This window comes from Neofelis nebulosa, chromosome 1 (genome assembly GCF_028018385.1).
Source record: "Neofelis nebulosa isolate mNeoNeb1 chromosome 1, mNeoNeb1.pri, whole genome shotgun sequence".
Classification (NCBI taxonomy): Eukaryota; Metazoa; Chordata; class Mammalia; order Carnivora; family Felidae; genus Neofelis; species Neofelis nebulosa.
Window position 1 is genome coordinate 239,369,907 of NC_080782.1, and position 15,352 is coordinate 239,385,258.

The 15,352-nt window shown below is 48.7% G+C and overlaps 1 protein-coding gene across 3 annotated transcripts in view; it reads left to right on the forward strand.

Moving 5' to 3' along the window:
- SPATA13 (spermatogenesis associated 13) overlaps positions 1-15,352 on the forward strand; it is a 351,830-nt gene that overhangs the window by 190,667 nt on the left and 145,811 nt on the right. Inside the window, exon 1 of one of the 3 annotated variants that reach the window (XM_058689776.1) lies at positions 9,782-9,977. The exons of the other annotated variants lie outside the window; for them this stretch is intronic. The gene's annotated coding sequence lies outside the window, so the exon portion shown is untranslated. Of the gene's footprint in view, positions 1-9,781; positions 9,978-15,352 lie in introns of those variants that run through there. 3 annotated transcript variants of the gene reach the window in all.

The following is a 15,352-nucleotide window of genomic DNA, read 5'->3' on the forward strand; positions in this document are numbered from 1 at the left end:
GAAGGTATTTGGTGGCTGGGGCGCCCGGGTGGCTCAGTCGGTTAAGCGGCCGACTTCGGCTCAGGTCATGATCTCGCGGTCCGTGAGTTCAGGCCCCGCGTCGGGCTCTGTGCTGACAGCTCAGAGCCCGGAGCCTGTTTCAGAATCTGTGTCTCCCTCTCTCTGACCCTCCCCCATTCATGCTTTGTCTCTCTCTGTCTCAAAAATAAATAAACGTTAAAAAAAATTTTTTTTTTTAAAAAAAGAAGGTATTTGGTGGAGGGAACGCACCACAGAAAATGGCAATAAAGAGCGTGGGAATTTTCTGGAAAAGAAATCGCAGACACCCTCCACATTGTGGGCCTGCAATTCTATTCGTGTTTTATGTCACGTAGAAAGAACACAGACTTCCTGGGGATCTGTGGAGGAGAATGGGGTCCAAGAAAAAGAGATCATTTTGAACCATTTGTGGGGATTGATGCCCACTAAACATGTCTGGGAAGTGGCCTAGTGGAAGAAGGTGTGGTGGAAAGAGGGTGGCGTGTGGAATGTCTCCCTTGGGGTTTGAATCCCGGCCCAGCCACTTCTACCTGTGCGATCTGGAAGCCAATAAGGAAACGAATGTCCGCTATTCATCAAGCAAGTTCAATTTTATGAGGACATTTGCATGTGTTCTCACTTGATGTTCACAACGCTAGGTGGTGGGTCCTCTTGCTCTCCCTATTCTTCTGAGGCTAACACGATACCAAGTATTAATGAGGGCAGCGGAGCACCCGGAAGTCTGTTATGTCACTCGTGGCAATGTAAACTGATACAACCACTTTGAAAAAATGTCTGGGGGCACCTGGGTGGTTCGGCCAGCTGAGCGTCCCGCTTCAGCTCAGGTCACGATCTCACGGTTCATGCGTTCCACCCCGACATTGAGCTCACTGCTGCCAGCATGGAGCCAATCTTGGATACTCTCCCCCTCTCTCTCTCTGTCCCTCTCCTGTTCACGCTCTCTCAAAAGTAAGTAAACCTGGGGCGCCTGGGTGGCTCCGTCGGTTGGGTGTCCGACTTCAGCTCAGATCGTCGTCTTGCGGCTCGTGGGTTCGAGCCCCGCATCAGGCTCTGTGCTGACAGCTCAGAGCCTGGAGCCTGCTGCAGATTGTCTCTGTCTCTGTCTCTGTCTCTGTCTCTCTCTCTCTCTCTCTCTGCCCCTCCCCCGCTCACACTCTGTCTCTCTCAAAAATAAATAAATGTCAAAAATTTTTTTTCAATAAGTAAATAAATAAATAAATAAATAAATAAATATGTAGGGGCACCTGGGTGGCTCGGTCGGTTGAGTGTCCGACTTCAGCTCAGGTCATGATCTCACTGTCTGTGAGTTCGAGCCCCATGTCGGGCTCTGTGCTGACAGCTCGGAGCCTGGAGCCTGCTTCCCATTCTGTGTCTCCCTCTCTCTCTCTGCACCTCCCCCACTCGTGCTCTGTCTCTCTCTCTCAAAAATAAAATAAAAACATTAAAGAAAAGAAATACGTAAACCTTTAAAAATATTTGGCAGTATGAAACAAGGTAAACACATGCAAACTCTGTGACCTAGCAATTCCACTCCTGGTTATAATTTTTTTTTCTAGTACAGGCACATTCAACAATGTTCCTGGAAGCGTACTAACCGACAATAGCAACAACCTAATTGTTCACCATGAACAGGACTTCGTATGTTCAAACAGTGGGATACTACACAGCAATAGAAAAGAATGAACTACTGTTACATGGACCATGGATGAAGCTCACAGGCACAGTGTTAAGAAAAGAAATCAGACACAAAAGAATACACACTGCATGATCCCATTTATATGACGTTCAAAAACAGAAGTAACTTATGGTGATGGTGGTTAGAATCATCTCTGTCCTTGGGGTAGTGGGCATTGCTAATGGGGAGGGCACATGAGGTGCTAGAGATATACTATCTTTTGATCAGCCTTGTGGTTACACTGATACGCAGTCGTTTTCTGTGATATGAAAACAAATCACCACCAACTTAAGTGGGTTAAAACAACACATAGGTATTTTCTCTCAGTTTCCATGGATCAAAAGTCTGGGCACAGCTCAGATGGGTCCTTGGCTCTGAGTTGCAATCAAGGTGTGGCTGGGCTGTGTTGTGACCTAGAAGCTTGAGTGGGGAAGAACTTGCTCCCAAGCTCGTTCAAGTTGTTGGCAGAACTTACTTCCGTGCAACAGTATGATGGACAGCCCCAGCTTTTGTATGGTGATCGGCTGGAGAATGCCTGCCCCCACCCAGGTCCTAGAGGTTGCTCACAGTTCCTTGCCACATGGGCCTCTCCAACGGGGCCACTTTGCTTCACCGAGCCAACAATGAGTGTCTGTTAGAATGGGGTCTTTATATAATAAAATATCCTGTCACTCGTGCCATATTCTGTTGGTTGGGTGGAAATCGCAGATTCTGTCTGTAGTGGTAGAGCGACTTACATAAAGACAGAAACATCAAGAGGCAGGCATCATGGTGGGTCATCTTGGGGTCTGTCTAACACACACACACACACACACACACACACACACGCACACACACTCACCCAGCTATACATGTAAGATTTATGTACTGTACCATATCTAAGTTATACCTCAATTTTTTAAATATTTAAGGCTAAGAGATATAAAGTAACTTGCTCTAAGTCACTTAGTTACTAAGTGGCAGTGGCAGGGGTGGGGTCCAAATTCAGTTGTCTTCTACCAAACCTGTGCTCTCACCCTGAAGACTGAATGAAAAGATATAGGTAGAGATCGAAGTCTGCTCTGATGCAGGGACCGGCGGCTCTCACAGTGATGGTGAGACATTTCCATTTTATTACTTGTAAACATTTCCAGTTTAATTCTGCAAAGTGTTCAGGGGGCAGTTTGTATGTCTCCAGCAATGCAGTAAGTCCAAGCAGGTGCCGGAACCCTGGAGTCTAATTGACTTTGGTCAGTGGATGCCTTTACTGCCGTTTTCTTAAACCTCTATGAGTATGATTCTCTTATCAAAGTTCCTTTCCCTGGCACGTCCATTTATTCATTTTCCCTCGCTACCCAGATCTAGAGACTTACTGTGAATATTCCTCAGTTAATATTCTGGTCTGGGAAGTAGCCCTCTGTTAACATTTACTATAACTGTCTCCTTAACTTGCTCCTCATTATTCAAAGTCTACTTCTAAGTGAACAGTGAATCATCTTGTTCTCTCTCATTTGTTCTCCTTTACTTTTGAAGTTGGTGGGGGGAAGAAAAAAGAATTAACTTGGGTTTTAAGCTGGAAGTGTTTGGTCAGAGCTGAAATTCAAAACTGGCCACATGATTCATCTCAAAATTATAGTTGTGGGCTATAGTAGTTATTAGGAGTTTGCTTAGAATTTTGGAGTTGAAAAGAATTATTGTCTTAATAGGACTTATAAAAATGAGCCAAAAAGAATTGGATGCCTGCCTAGACTGTCAGAACCCTGAATTTAGAAACTGGTTTTTAAAAAAAAATTTTCATTCTTTATGTTTCTAATATGCTTTAAAGCATATACTAACATCTAAAGTGTATTATTATTATTATTATTATTATTATTATTATACTGTTGAAGACCGAGTACTTACTATGTACCTAGTAATGTGGGAGATCCCAAAGGAAATAAATAAAGTAAAAGAAAAAAATGTCTGCCCTTAAGGAGGTCATAATGTCTTTGATCAGTGCTGAAACACATTTGTGTCTGAAGTCTTAGGGTAATTAATGTTCGCCAAGGCTAAATACTGTATGACTCCAACTATATGACATTTTAGAAGAGGCGAGACTGTGGAGGTAGAGAGAGCAGTTAGAAGGGAGGAATGAACACGTGGAACACAGGAGATGTTTAGGGCTGTGAAACTATTCTGGGTGAAACTGTGGTGGTAGAGACATGACATTCTGCCTTATTAAAACCCACAGAAGTGTTGAATAGGGAGAGTGAACCCTGCCATTAACTATGGACTTCAGTTAATAACAATGTGTCAATATGGGCTCATCAATTGGAAGAAACGTAGCACACTGATACCACATGTTTATTAACAAGGAGAGAAACCGTTCCCGGTAAGAATAAGGAGGTATGTGGGGACTCTCTGAACTTTCTGTTTAATTTTTCTATACACCAAAACCTGCTCTAAAAAAGACTATTAATTAAAAAATTGTATATATAAATACACACACACACACACACACACACTGCCTCAGGGCGCTCATAGTGTCTTTGGTTAGCACTGAAACAGAAGTGTGTCTAAGGTCTTAGGGTCCCACAGAATGGAAAGTAACAAACCCCACCTAGGGAAGTCAGGGAAGACTTCAAAGACGTGGACTTGAAGTGAGCCTTGAGCAAGACTCTGGAGGTCACCAGGCAGGTCTGGGTTTGCCTGTGTGTGTACTCTTAGCAGCCGTTCATATTACATACTCTCTGTAGGTCTGGCGGTTCTAAAGTCTTCGCAGAGATCGTCTCATGTGATCCCTACCACGACAGGGCACGCATTATTATTTCTACATTACGGATGAAGAAACTGAGGTTCAGGAGAGCTTACCCAAGGCCAGCTAGTGAAAGGTGAAAGGGGGCGCAATGGCAGCTGCCTGCCTCCGCAGCCAGGGCCCCATCACCAAGGTAGAGATCGCATCGCGTGGAGGATCAAGGGCACGCTGTGACACAGTGAAGGGGCCAGAGCGATGAAGCAAACATTGACAGAAGAGGGGCTCAATCGTGGCGATGTAATAAGACAGGATTTCAGGAGTTGTTTGACTGAGGCGGAGAGAGAGACTGTGTTTGTGGAGAACTGCTCTCAGAAACTGTCCTCCTCAGTCGAGTCAACATACACCCTGGAAACCCAGATTCCCGGTTGGGAGAGGGGCAGAGGGGTCTTGAAGAGCTTTCAGAACCACGTGGGAATCGGGCTTTTGCAGACAGCCACTCACCCCTCACGCTAATGGCTTTGTGCAGATTCTGGTTGGCCAGTAAGGAAGCTGGGGACATGGTTTTACTGCCCATTCTCCTCTCTTCCTTGTGGCCACCTGGCCCATCATATTTTCTCCAAATCCTTCGGATTTCCTCCAGCATCCTTTTGGCTGAGCACACAGGGAGGGCACCCTAGACCGATGCTGGAGCCGGCCCCTGGGCAAAGAATAGGGAAAATGCCTTTCTTTCTCTGTCCGAATCAGTTGGGCACTCCTTACCCTCCCCCAAATAGGTACTTATGTGCCCAAATAATGTGACAAATAGCAAACATCATTCTTTTTTTCTTTAATTTTTTATTAAGGTTTATTTTTTTTTGAGAGAGAGAGAAAGAGAGAGAGACAGAGCATGAGTGGAGAAGGGGCAGAGAGAGAGAGGGAGACACAGAATCCAAAACAGGTTCCAGGCTCTGAGCTGTCAGCACAGAGCCCGACATGGGGCTCGAACTCACGAGCCACGAGATCATGACCCGAGCCGAAGTCAGACGCTTAACTAAGCCACCCAGGCGCCCCTACCAAAGATTATTCTGTCATCCTAGAAAGCTTAAATTAGAGAGACGTCTGCTCTGATAAACTGTAAAATTGACGACAGCAAATCTTTCTTATCCATTCTGATCAATGATGACAGCCACCATCTTATTTGCATTTTACCATGTGCCAGAAAGTAAGCTGGGACTTTACATATATTATCACACTTGATCTTTACCAGAGTGTGTCACAGAGAAGGAGAAGGTCACAGAGAGGTTCGACAATTTTCTCAAAGCTGCAGCGCTGGGGTAGAAGAGGCCAATGCTCTTTCAGGCTTTATCTTCCACCCCAGGGACAACTGTGGGCCAGCCGAGCCCTCTTTCCTTCCCTTTCTGCCTTCACAACCAATTAAGAAACAAGATGCAGGAGACTGACAGATGAGGACAAAAATGTCAGTGATGTTCCTGATAAAGTCTGGTAGAGACTGTGACTTTGGGTCTGTGCGAAGAGTTCTTACTAATATAATCTGCATGTTCTTCCTGCCCCCTCCCCCCCCCCCCCGCCCCCGCCCCCGCCCCCTTCAAGTCAGATGACAACCATCAGGTATCCTGTCCAGGTGACAGTCTGGCTCTGGAGTTGTCTGGGTGGAGAGGTTCGAAAAGAGTGAATCCTGTGCTTTTAATAAATTATTAATAAATTAGGTGGACCAATGGATTTCTCCCACTTCTTGGGCAGTAGAGGGTGGGGCCCGAGGCCAGAAGGGTTACTTTTTGGAAGATCCTTAAAGAAAAAGTATCTAAAACAAGGAGAAAGGAGTTTCCTTTCTGTATTAGTCAGCTTGGCCGCCATGACAAAAGAGCACACTGGGTGGCTTAAACAACAGGAATTCATGTTTTACATTTCTGGAGGCTGGGAGGGCCAAGATCAGCCACCAGATTCCTGGCTTGCAGCTGGCCACCTTCTTGCTGTGTCCTCCCAAGGGAGAGGCAGAAGGAGAAGGTAAGACCCAGAATTCTCTTCTTATTAAGGCACTAACCCCATCATGGGGCCCCTCCTTCATAACTTCATCTAAACCCTGTCTCCTGCCAAAGGTCCTACCTCCTAAACCCATCTTACTGGGAATGGGGGCTCCAACATGTGAGACTACAGGGGGAGGCGTGGGGGAGATGGACAGGGGATAAACATTCAGTCTGGAACACTTTCCTCCCTTATCCCTTCTCCTGAAAAACCCCTGAGGAGTGGGGACTGTCAGGGGACCGAAGACAGTAATTCTTCTTCAGAACCCTGGACGAAGCCTCAATACAGCCGCCTTCACAGAGTTTAAAAGCAGCAGCATGAAATCGAACCTGGCGCCATCATTTTTTACTGGCTGGGGGACCTACCATAAGCAATGCATTCCCCTTCTCTGAACTTTGTTTTCCCATCTGTAAAACAAGAATGATAATAGCACCTTGGGGGCTGTTTTGAGGCTTTAAGGAGATATTGAATGTAAACGACACAGCATATTAAGTGCTCAATAAATATGAACACAAACACACATTATACTTTTGGAGACGTAATTATGTGGGGGGAAAAAAGTGCACCGTAAACTTGGTGGAAAATGGTACTTTCTGTCCCTGGACATTATCCTGCAGAAAGCACCAGTGATGTTACCATGAATCTTTGGTCAAAGCTATGGATTGGCTACTGTTAGAATTTAAGCGGCTAGTCTGGTCCAAGGAGATCACAGAGAGGAAAACAATTCAAAGAAACCCTGGGACTCGGTCTTTTGTGGGGAGGGTAGAAGGCAGATGTCAGCTTTGTTTGCAGGGTGGTGAGTGATGGCTGGTCCTGCAGGCCGAGAGAAAGGTCACTGGAGGGGATTTAAACCTTTTTACTCAGAAGCCACACTGACATTCCCCATGCAGTGATGGAAGCTGAAGGAAGCTGAGAGATCGCTGGTCCAAATCTCTCATTTAACCAGTTAGAAAAATGAGATGCAGGGAAGTTTGGTGATTTATCCACTTAATGCTTCTAGCTAGTGATGGTCAAGGGCCCAATCCCCACTCCATGTCACATGGATGAGGTTTCTCTTGAAACATCCTGCCTTGCTCCAATAGGTTATTACATCAGGAGCTCAAGACTCTCCTTAAAACACTAAAAAATGTATTTTTTAAAGGACAGGAACTCATAATTATCAAGCACCTGTACGTGCTAAGATACCAGGATTCTTCTATGGGCTAAAGTTGGGTATTTTCCAACCAATCCAGAGAGCGAGGTTTCCCTTTTCCCTGAGAAGGAAACTGAAACTCAGGCAAAAGGCTTGCCTATGATCCCAGGTATCAGGACAGCAGATACCTCGAACTCTGCAGAGATCCAAGTATCCGGAGGCCAGGGACTATTTCCCCCAAGAACGTGGTTTCGAGTATAATGTTTTTCTTCACTGGAAAAAGTGTTGCGTGTAAATATTAATAGTGATTTCCAAGCAGGCAGAAGTGATTGTTTGAGACCCAGATTTTTTATAAAGAAAAATAAAAATGTTCTCCCCAGGTTTGTGCTAATTCTCAAGAGATCATTAAAAAAAGTTCACCCTTGAGATTCTTTTTTTTTAACAATACTAAAATAGATTTAATTTTTAACACTCGTAAGGGCTTCAGGCAGATTTTTTTAAAGTTATGCAAAATAGAAATAAGTGGGATATTTGATATTAGCCTCTCATGCTGTCTCTAAAATTTTCCACAGTTTATTTATGTAATATTTTTTTCTGCCTTAAAAATATGTGCTCATTGCTGAAAATTTGGGGATGTCAATAAAGGTTCAAACAAAAAATTTAAAATTTGTCCACATTTCCACCACTCAGAGTTAATTGCCAGTAATATTTTGGTGTGTGTGCTTTAATTAATAGACTTTTTTAGAGCGGTTTGAGTGGAAAGTTCCCCTATACTCCCCCCCCCAACTTCTCCTACCATGGACATCTTACATCAGTGTGGTACATCTCTTACAACTGATGAGTCAATATTTATACATTATGAGGAACGAGTTTACATTTGAGTTCACTCTTGGTGTGGGTTTTGACAAATGTATATGACATGTATCCACCATTTGATATTACAATTTTTTTCACTATTTAAAAGAGTATAAAGTTAATTTTGACTCTTCATTCGGTAGTTTCATCATTTTATGTTCTTTTTTTTTTTTAATTAATGTTTATTTATCCTTGAGAGAGACAGAGACAGAATGTGAGCGGGTTAGGGGCAGAGAGAGGGGGAGACACAGAATCCGAAGCAGGCTCCAGGCTCCGAGCCATCAGCACAGAGCCCTAGGCGGGGCTCGAACTCACGAGCTCTGAGATCATGACCTGAGCCGAAGTCGGACTGAGCCACCCGGGTGCCCCTATTTTATGTCCTTAGTTTAAAAATAGTTGTTATTGTTCCTTGATGACAGAAGTAATCCATGTTTACAGTAGTGCTGGCGCATAGTAACCATTCAAATGAATCACCTAAAAACTGGCAGCTTTCGGAAGGGTATGTTTACTTTATAAGTTTCATCAGTTGCATGTAAACATTCACAGACTATTTGGGGTCCTCATCCTATCACAGGAGGGTTTGCTTCGCCTCTGTGGTTTTCATGCGAATTAATGATTAGCCCGTGAGCCACACAGAAAAAGGTGGTAGTGCTTTGAGTGGGTTCACTGAACGGCACACATAAGACTTGTCGTAGTTCCTGGGGAGAAGGGTAGGTTTAAAAACCCTCACCTAGTGTTTGTTTCCCTTGCTCGGAAATGCGCGCAGCCACGGTGCCTTCGCTCCAAGCCCAGGCAGAGGTGGGGCGAGTGGACGGGAGGGGGGGGGGGGGCGGTTGCCCCGGCGACGCGGCGGCTCCTCCCGCCCTGGGCGAGGCTGGGGGTGCTGGGGTAGTGATATGGGGGCGTCGCTGGGGGTGGTAGGAAAGGAGCCGGGCTGGGGGTGTAGCTGAGAGGAAGAAAAGCTGGGGTGGGGGAGAAGTGTAGGAGGGCCGGGGGCGGGGGTGGGTGATCCTGATGGGGGATGGGGGATGCTGTGGGGGGTTGGGAATGGCCGGGAGGATGGTGGGGACAGCCGGGCTGTAGGCAAAGGCAGCCTTAGCTGGGGGGGGGGGGGGGGGGGGTCGTCGCTGGGCGGGGGGCGTGGCCTGAGAGGGTGGCGGAGGGAGAGCCGGGTCGGGGGCGTGGCCTGAGTGGACAGAGACCCGCGCTGGGGGCGTGGTCAGGGCCGGCCGGGGGCGTGGCTTGGGTTGGAGGGCTGGCCCGTCCGCGGGCGTCGAGGGAGAGCTGGGCTGGGGGCGTGGCCGGGCGGGCTGGGGGCGTGGCCCGGGGAGCCGGGTGGCTGCGGCGCGGGCGGGATTCAGCAGCGCGCTTTTCCCGGGGCGGCCCCGCCCGCCGCCAGCCCGGAGTCAGCGCGCGGGTGCAGAGGCTCCCGGGGAGCCCGGCGTGCTCGGAGCTCGGCGGGACCGGGACCGGCCCCGTGTTCGCAGGGACGTGTTGGATCCGCTGGCTTTGGAGGCTCCGCCGAGCGGGGCCCACGCGAGGTGAGGCTGCACTCGGGCGTGCGGCTCTGCGGGGTGGGCGCGGGGCCGGCGTCCAGGGCTGTTAGCTGGGAGCCCCGGGAGAGGAATTAGCCCCAGGCGATGGCTTTCGTAGTCCGGGGACGCCCCGCTCAGTCCTCCTGGCCGCTCGTCGGGCCGCCCGCGCTGCCCACCTGTTGGTGCCCTGCGGCGGTTGCTCGGCGCTCCCCGGGCTCGCCAGCGGCGTGGCCCGGGGGAAGCGCGTGCCGGCGGTGCTCGTGGAAGAGGCCGGCTCCTGCACGACCCTTTCGGGGATTACCCTGAAACTGCCTCGCGCTCCCGACTCGCCGGGCCTGGCCTGCGAGGTTGCGCGGGGCGCGCGGACAAAGGTTCGGGGAGCCTGGTGCGGCCGGTGTTCCCTCCCCGGCTCGGCTCCCTCCCGCAGCGTGACCGGTGCGGCGAGCGCCCGCCCGGGGCTGCTGCGGCCGGCGGCCCTGGAAGGGATGCGGTCGGAGAACTTGGTTTTGGAAGCGAGTTTCTCCCTGGGTCCCAGCTGGGGCTCATCTCACGAGAAAGAGCGGTGGGACCCGGCGTCTGTCGTCTGTGGATCGGAGGGAGTTGCTGGCGTCGGTTTGGTTCCGTTCGTGGTTGACGTGGTGAGGGAATTTGCATACCAGCCCCGGGAAGGTAGGAGCCGCCACTGCTGCCCGCGTCAGGGGGAACTCAGGTGACCTGTGCTGGCGGGCCACCCATCCGACTGTGCAAAGTTACAGAGCCTGAGCAAATCTCCCCTCCCTCCAAGTGCGAAAAAGCAAACCAAACCAAAGCAAACAAGAACTCTCCGGGTTAGGTGCTTCCCAGCGTTGGATGATAATGTTAGAACAGTAATTTGAATTTACTTAGCATTTATGACCAGGGCTATCCAAAATCAAAATCAACCCCCCCCCCCCCTGTTTTCTCTGCACCCCACCTCGTTTTCTGTGTTGCCTGATGTTTTCTTCCCCATAACCCCCCTTCAAGAGTCCCAGTTCTTTGCTCTCCTTTGCCAACAGGCACAGAAATCTCACTCCGGTTTTGTATTTCCACCTTTCTTAACAAATGCACCTTTTTTCTTCACGTCCCCCAATTTGCAAACCTCCTCACTCCATTGTTCTCCTGGTGTCTGTTAATTATGCACTCTTCCCGCTGCTGAACCTTGTTCTCTGCCCCCACATCCTTTAGAGCTTTATGTGACTGTTTCTTATACATACTGTAATTTTCATCTACCTCCTTCGGCCCCCACATTTGCCATCATCTGTCCACCCAGTTTGATTATCCACTTTTTCATTTGTGCTACACAGGCGTGGGCATCCTGATTCTGTATCGTGAGTTTCTCCCACATGGTGCTTTCTTGCTTTTTACCTACTTCTTTCTCCTTGACAGGTGCTTTTTGCCAGCACAGCCTGCTGTTGCCCTCACAGCACCCCTCGTTTCACTGTCTTTGGTTGTGATTCTTCTATGCCATCACCATCCGTCGGTTCCTTTTCCTCTTTTCCAATCAGTCCTCCGTTACCTTGCAGACTTCTTTATTTCAGACCCCTGAAGGGGTCAGGAGGTGGAGGTAGGGGACAGCTGCATCTCCCTAGGAGTGCTCTGGATTTCAGGATCTTCCTGTCTGCTCTAGTATCATATACATAGTTCTGGAATTATGTTACCATTGATATCAATACGAATGTTAGGTAGCACTTACCAAAACACTTAACATGGGCCAGGCACCCTTTTGAGGGATTTACATGCAATAAAGCTCACAAATCCTCCTCTCCTCCTTGGAATATAGATATTATTACTGTCCCCATTTTACAGATGAGACCAGAGAGGCTGAGAGAAGTAACAGGCCCAGTTTCTCATGGCTACGTAGTGGTGGACCCCTCCTCACCAGGCGCTGAGCTTCCGTGCGGTAGGAACTTTTGAACTCAGACATGGGCTGGAATTTGGCTTTGGAAACCAGGTCATCATTTGCATGCTTTATTTAGTCTGCAATTGATAACAGTTGAGGGCAAACTATCTCTACCTGTAGAACAGTATATGGGGAAAACCTGATGCCTAATGCCCTTCAGCAAGACTGGGGACACTGACCAGGCTGACTGTCATTTCAAGCTCACTTTCAGCCTGCTTCCTCAAGAGAACACCCTGGGCCCCTTAGCTACAGGAACTCGAGGAGAAAGTAAAGACCATTGCCAACTGTCTCCTGTGCATTGAGGGTTCAATTCCATTTTCAGCTAGCTGGCCAGACCTCTAGAGTCCCTGATAACCCTGTGATTTTATGAGTCTTGTTTATTTCTAGTTCATTATATAACCTTAAAGCCTTGTTCAAATACTGTCTTGTTGGTCTTCACCTTCCTGAAAGTTGGAGGCAAATATTTTTTTGGTGATACTGAAGCAGAGTTGTAGGCAAAGTTTTATCCTCTGATGGCAGGAAGGGATCTGACATTCCACAGGTGAGGAAACTGGGACCCAGAGAAAAAGTGACGCGTCCAAGGGAAAGCAGCAAGACAGTAGAACTGGCTTTAGATCCCAGATCAGTTGACTTCGGGTCCAAGGCTCTCCGTGCCTGGCCCTGCGGCTTGGTGGGTTGACCTCTCTGCTTGCTGCTGAAAACAATGAACCGTCTTTCCTCTTCCTTTCCTGAGCTAAGAGGCTTTGGAAAGATTCATTTAGAATGGAAATTGTCAGGGGTTTTCTCTCTCTCTCTCCCTCTCTCTCTCTCTCTCTCTCTCTGTGTGTGTGTGTGTTTTGTCTGAAAGCTAAACCCTTAAAAATGTTTGCTTTTGAGATACGTGATGGCATACGTGGGATCATAAAATCAACGGAAGTTATCAATTCAGATGTCTTAGAAAGAAGTAATTTTGTTATTTTCAAGAGCGAGCACCAAATGTACACTGCTTCCTAGAGGCGAGGCATATTATACACGGCAGTTTAAAGATCAGTAACTGTAATGTTTAATTGTATTTTCCATTTGCAGAGAGAAATGCATTAGGCACAAAGTGCTCACATGATTTCCTCCATCCTGCGTCTCAAATGAAACAGAAGCGAAGGGGGAGAGCCTGTCGGGTTAGTTTCTGTTTTTGTATTGCCTCTGACAAGCCCACCCCCCCCCCCCCTCTCTTGGACCGGGACTTACACCCATGCCCTCCTGATTCCCGGGTCCTTCCTGTCCCTTTAATCCCTTCCCCCAGGGACCCTCAGGAAACCTGGAGGGTATTCTTTACCCATAATGCTCAACTCAGCTCATTCTGTATCCGTCCCTCTTGACAGAATTAAACCCTAATGCCCTAAGGTATACGTTGTATGTAATTAGCTTCCCTCTGAGGCTTCTAGAATGAGAAGGGTGGTTAGGTCCCTCCTTGGGAGAATCGAGGGAATGGTCACTCAAATTGTTGTCTGTGTTCTGTGGTTCAGGTGAGGATCGTCACAGCTGAACAGCAAGTGAGGTTTTCCTGGTCCCCTTTCACAGTTGAGAGGATGGAGGTCAGGGACGTTGTCATGGCCAGAGCCCCATAGTAAGTGACCAGAGTGAGACCGGAGCACAGGGCTGCCTGGCCCAGGAAATCCGGGCGTCCTCTTCCCTGTGTCTGTCTGCCCTGTGGCTTGTGACTCCCTCAGGCAGCACTGTTTCCCAGAGGCTTCTACAAAGTGATGGTTCCTGCTTGCTGAGCTGCAGGTGCGGCTCGAGGGTGGGGGGCCGGGGCTCACAGAAGTTCCAGGGCCTTCTGGAACTTCTCTGCTTCACGTCAGGTGAAGCACGCAGTGCTTTCTCACCGCCTGAGAGGGCACCGGGGAGCTGTGGCAGTGTCCGGAATGAAAAGACAATCGTGTGGGGCGCCTGGGTGGCTCAGTCGGTTAAGCGTCCGACTTCGGCTCGGGTCATGATCTCACGGTCTGTGGGTTCGAGCCCCGCGTCGGGCTCTGTGCTGACAGCTCAGAGCCTGGAGCCTGTTTCAGATTCTGTGTCTCCGTCTCTCTCTCTGCCCCTCCCCTGTTCATGCTGTGTCTCTCTCTGTCTCAAAAATAAATAAACGTTAAAAAAAAAAAAATTAAAAAAAAAAAAGAAAAGACAATCGTGTATGTTTCTAATACAGGGCGGTGGCAGTTTGCCGTGGTCGGATGTCCACAGTTGTGGACACAGGCGATGCCCCATCCTGTGGTCTTCAGGTTCAAATGGCCCAGACGTAGGACTGTTACCTCATCTAATCAGGACCTCAAAGGACCTGATTTCTTGGTCAGATACAGCCTCCACCGTTTCCCTGCAGTAGGACCACTCTGTGTCATTGTGGAAGAAATGAGAACTCAGCGTTGTAATTTCAGGGACCATGTGCCTGACTGAAAATATCTTCCACGCTCGCCTGCCAGCTCTGGACTGGAACGTTCCCCTGCCTCCTGTCCTCGCTGTCTGGAATCAGCCAGACTGGGGAGTCCCGAGAGGACTCTGCATGGCTAATCTGGAAGAAGGGGGCAGCCAGCCTTTCCCCCCAGCCCCCGTTAACATCCCATCATGACGGAGTTTGCTTCTAAGGTTGGCAAGCTGTCCTTGGAGAAGAGGAGAATATAGGGCTGAAATGATCAGACTGGAAACTGTTGGAGGAGGGAGGCAGCCTGCAGGCAAGTGGGAAACTGGGAACTTTCCTTATCCCATAGGACAGGTGCAAGGGGAGGGAGTCCAAGATTTTATTGTCTTAAAACAGAGGGGCAGGAGGCCAGGAATGAGATGTGCGCCTGGTACTGGAACTTTGATCACAGTCTTTCATAGAGATTATCATTCTATATAATCTAAACAGTGAGCAGTCTTGTACTTGAGTGTTAAACTTACAGTTCGGTCACGTTAAACAGATTTCTGAGGTCAGGCTCTAGTGCTTAACCACCGCATATGCTGCAGAAGTGAATGAGCCCTGAGTCCTAAAGACAACTTACACGTGGACTTTGAAACACATCCAGTGTATACATTGGGACCGTCTGTAGCTATGAGAAAACCAGCTTCTACTTCACAGCTTTGCTCCGTTTCCAGCCTTCCTGGCGGGATGGCGGGCCCGCAGGCACATACTTGGCACCTTTTATGTGCCGGGCCTCGTGCTGGATGCCGCAGGTGGAAAGAGTTCTCGTAAACAGCTCCTGTCCTCGAGGAGGCTCACCTTCCTGTCCAGTGGGAGAGGGTAGATGTGTGAAAGGAGAGTCTTGAAATGTATAGCAGGTGTAGCGATCAGTTTAGGGGCAGGGTTTTTGGGGAGCACATGAGAGGCCTAGGATCCAGGAAGGCTTCCTGGAGGAAGCCTCTGTTTTGAGAGTTAACTACAGCCTGGGCTGAATGGGGTGAACAGCTTAGGGAAGGAGCTGGCAGAGGGAGGCATAAAGACAGACTCGGCCAG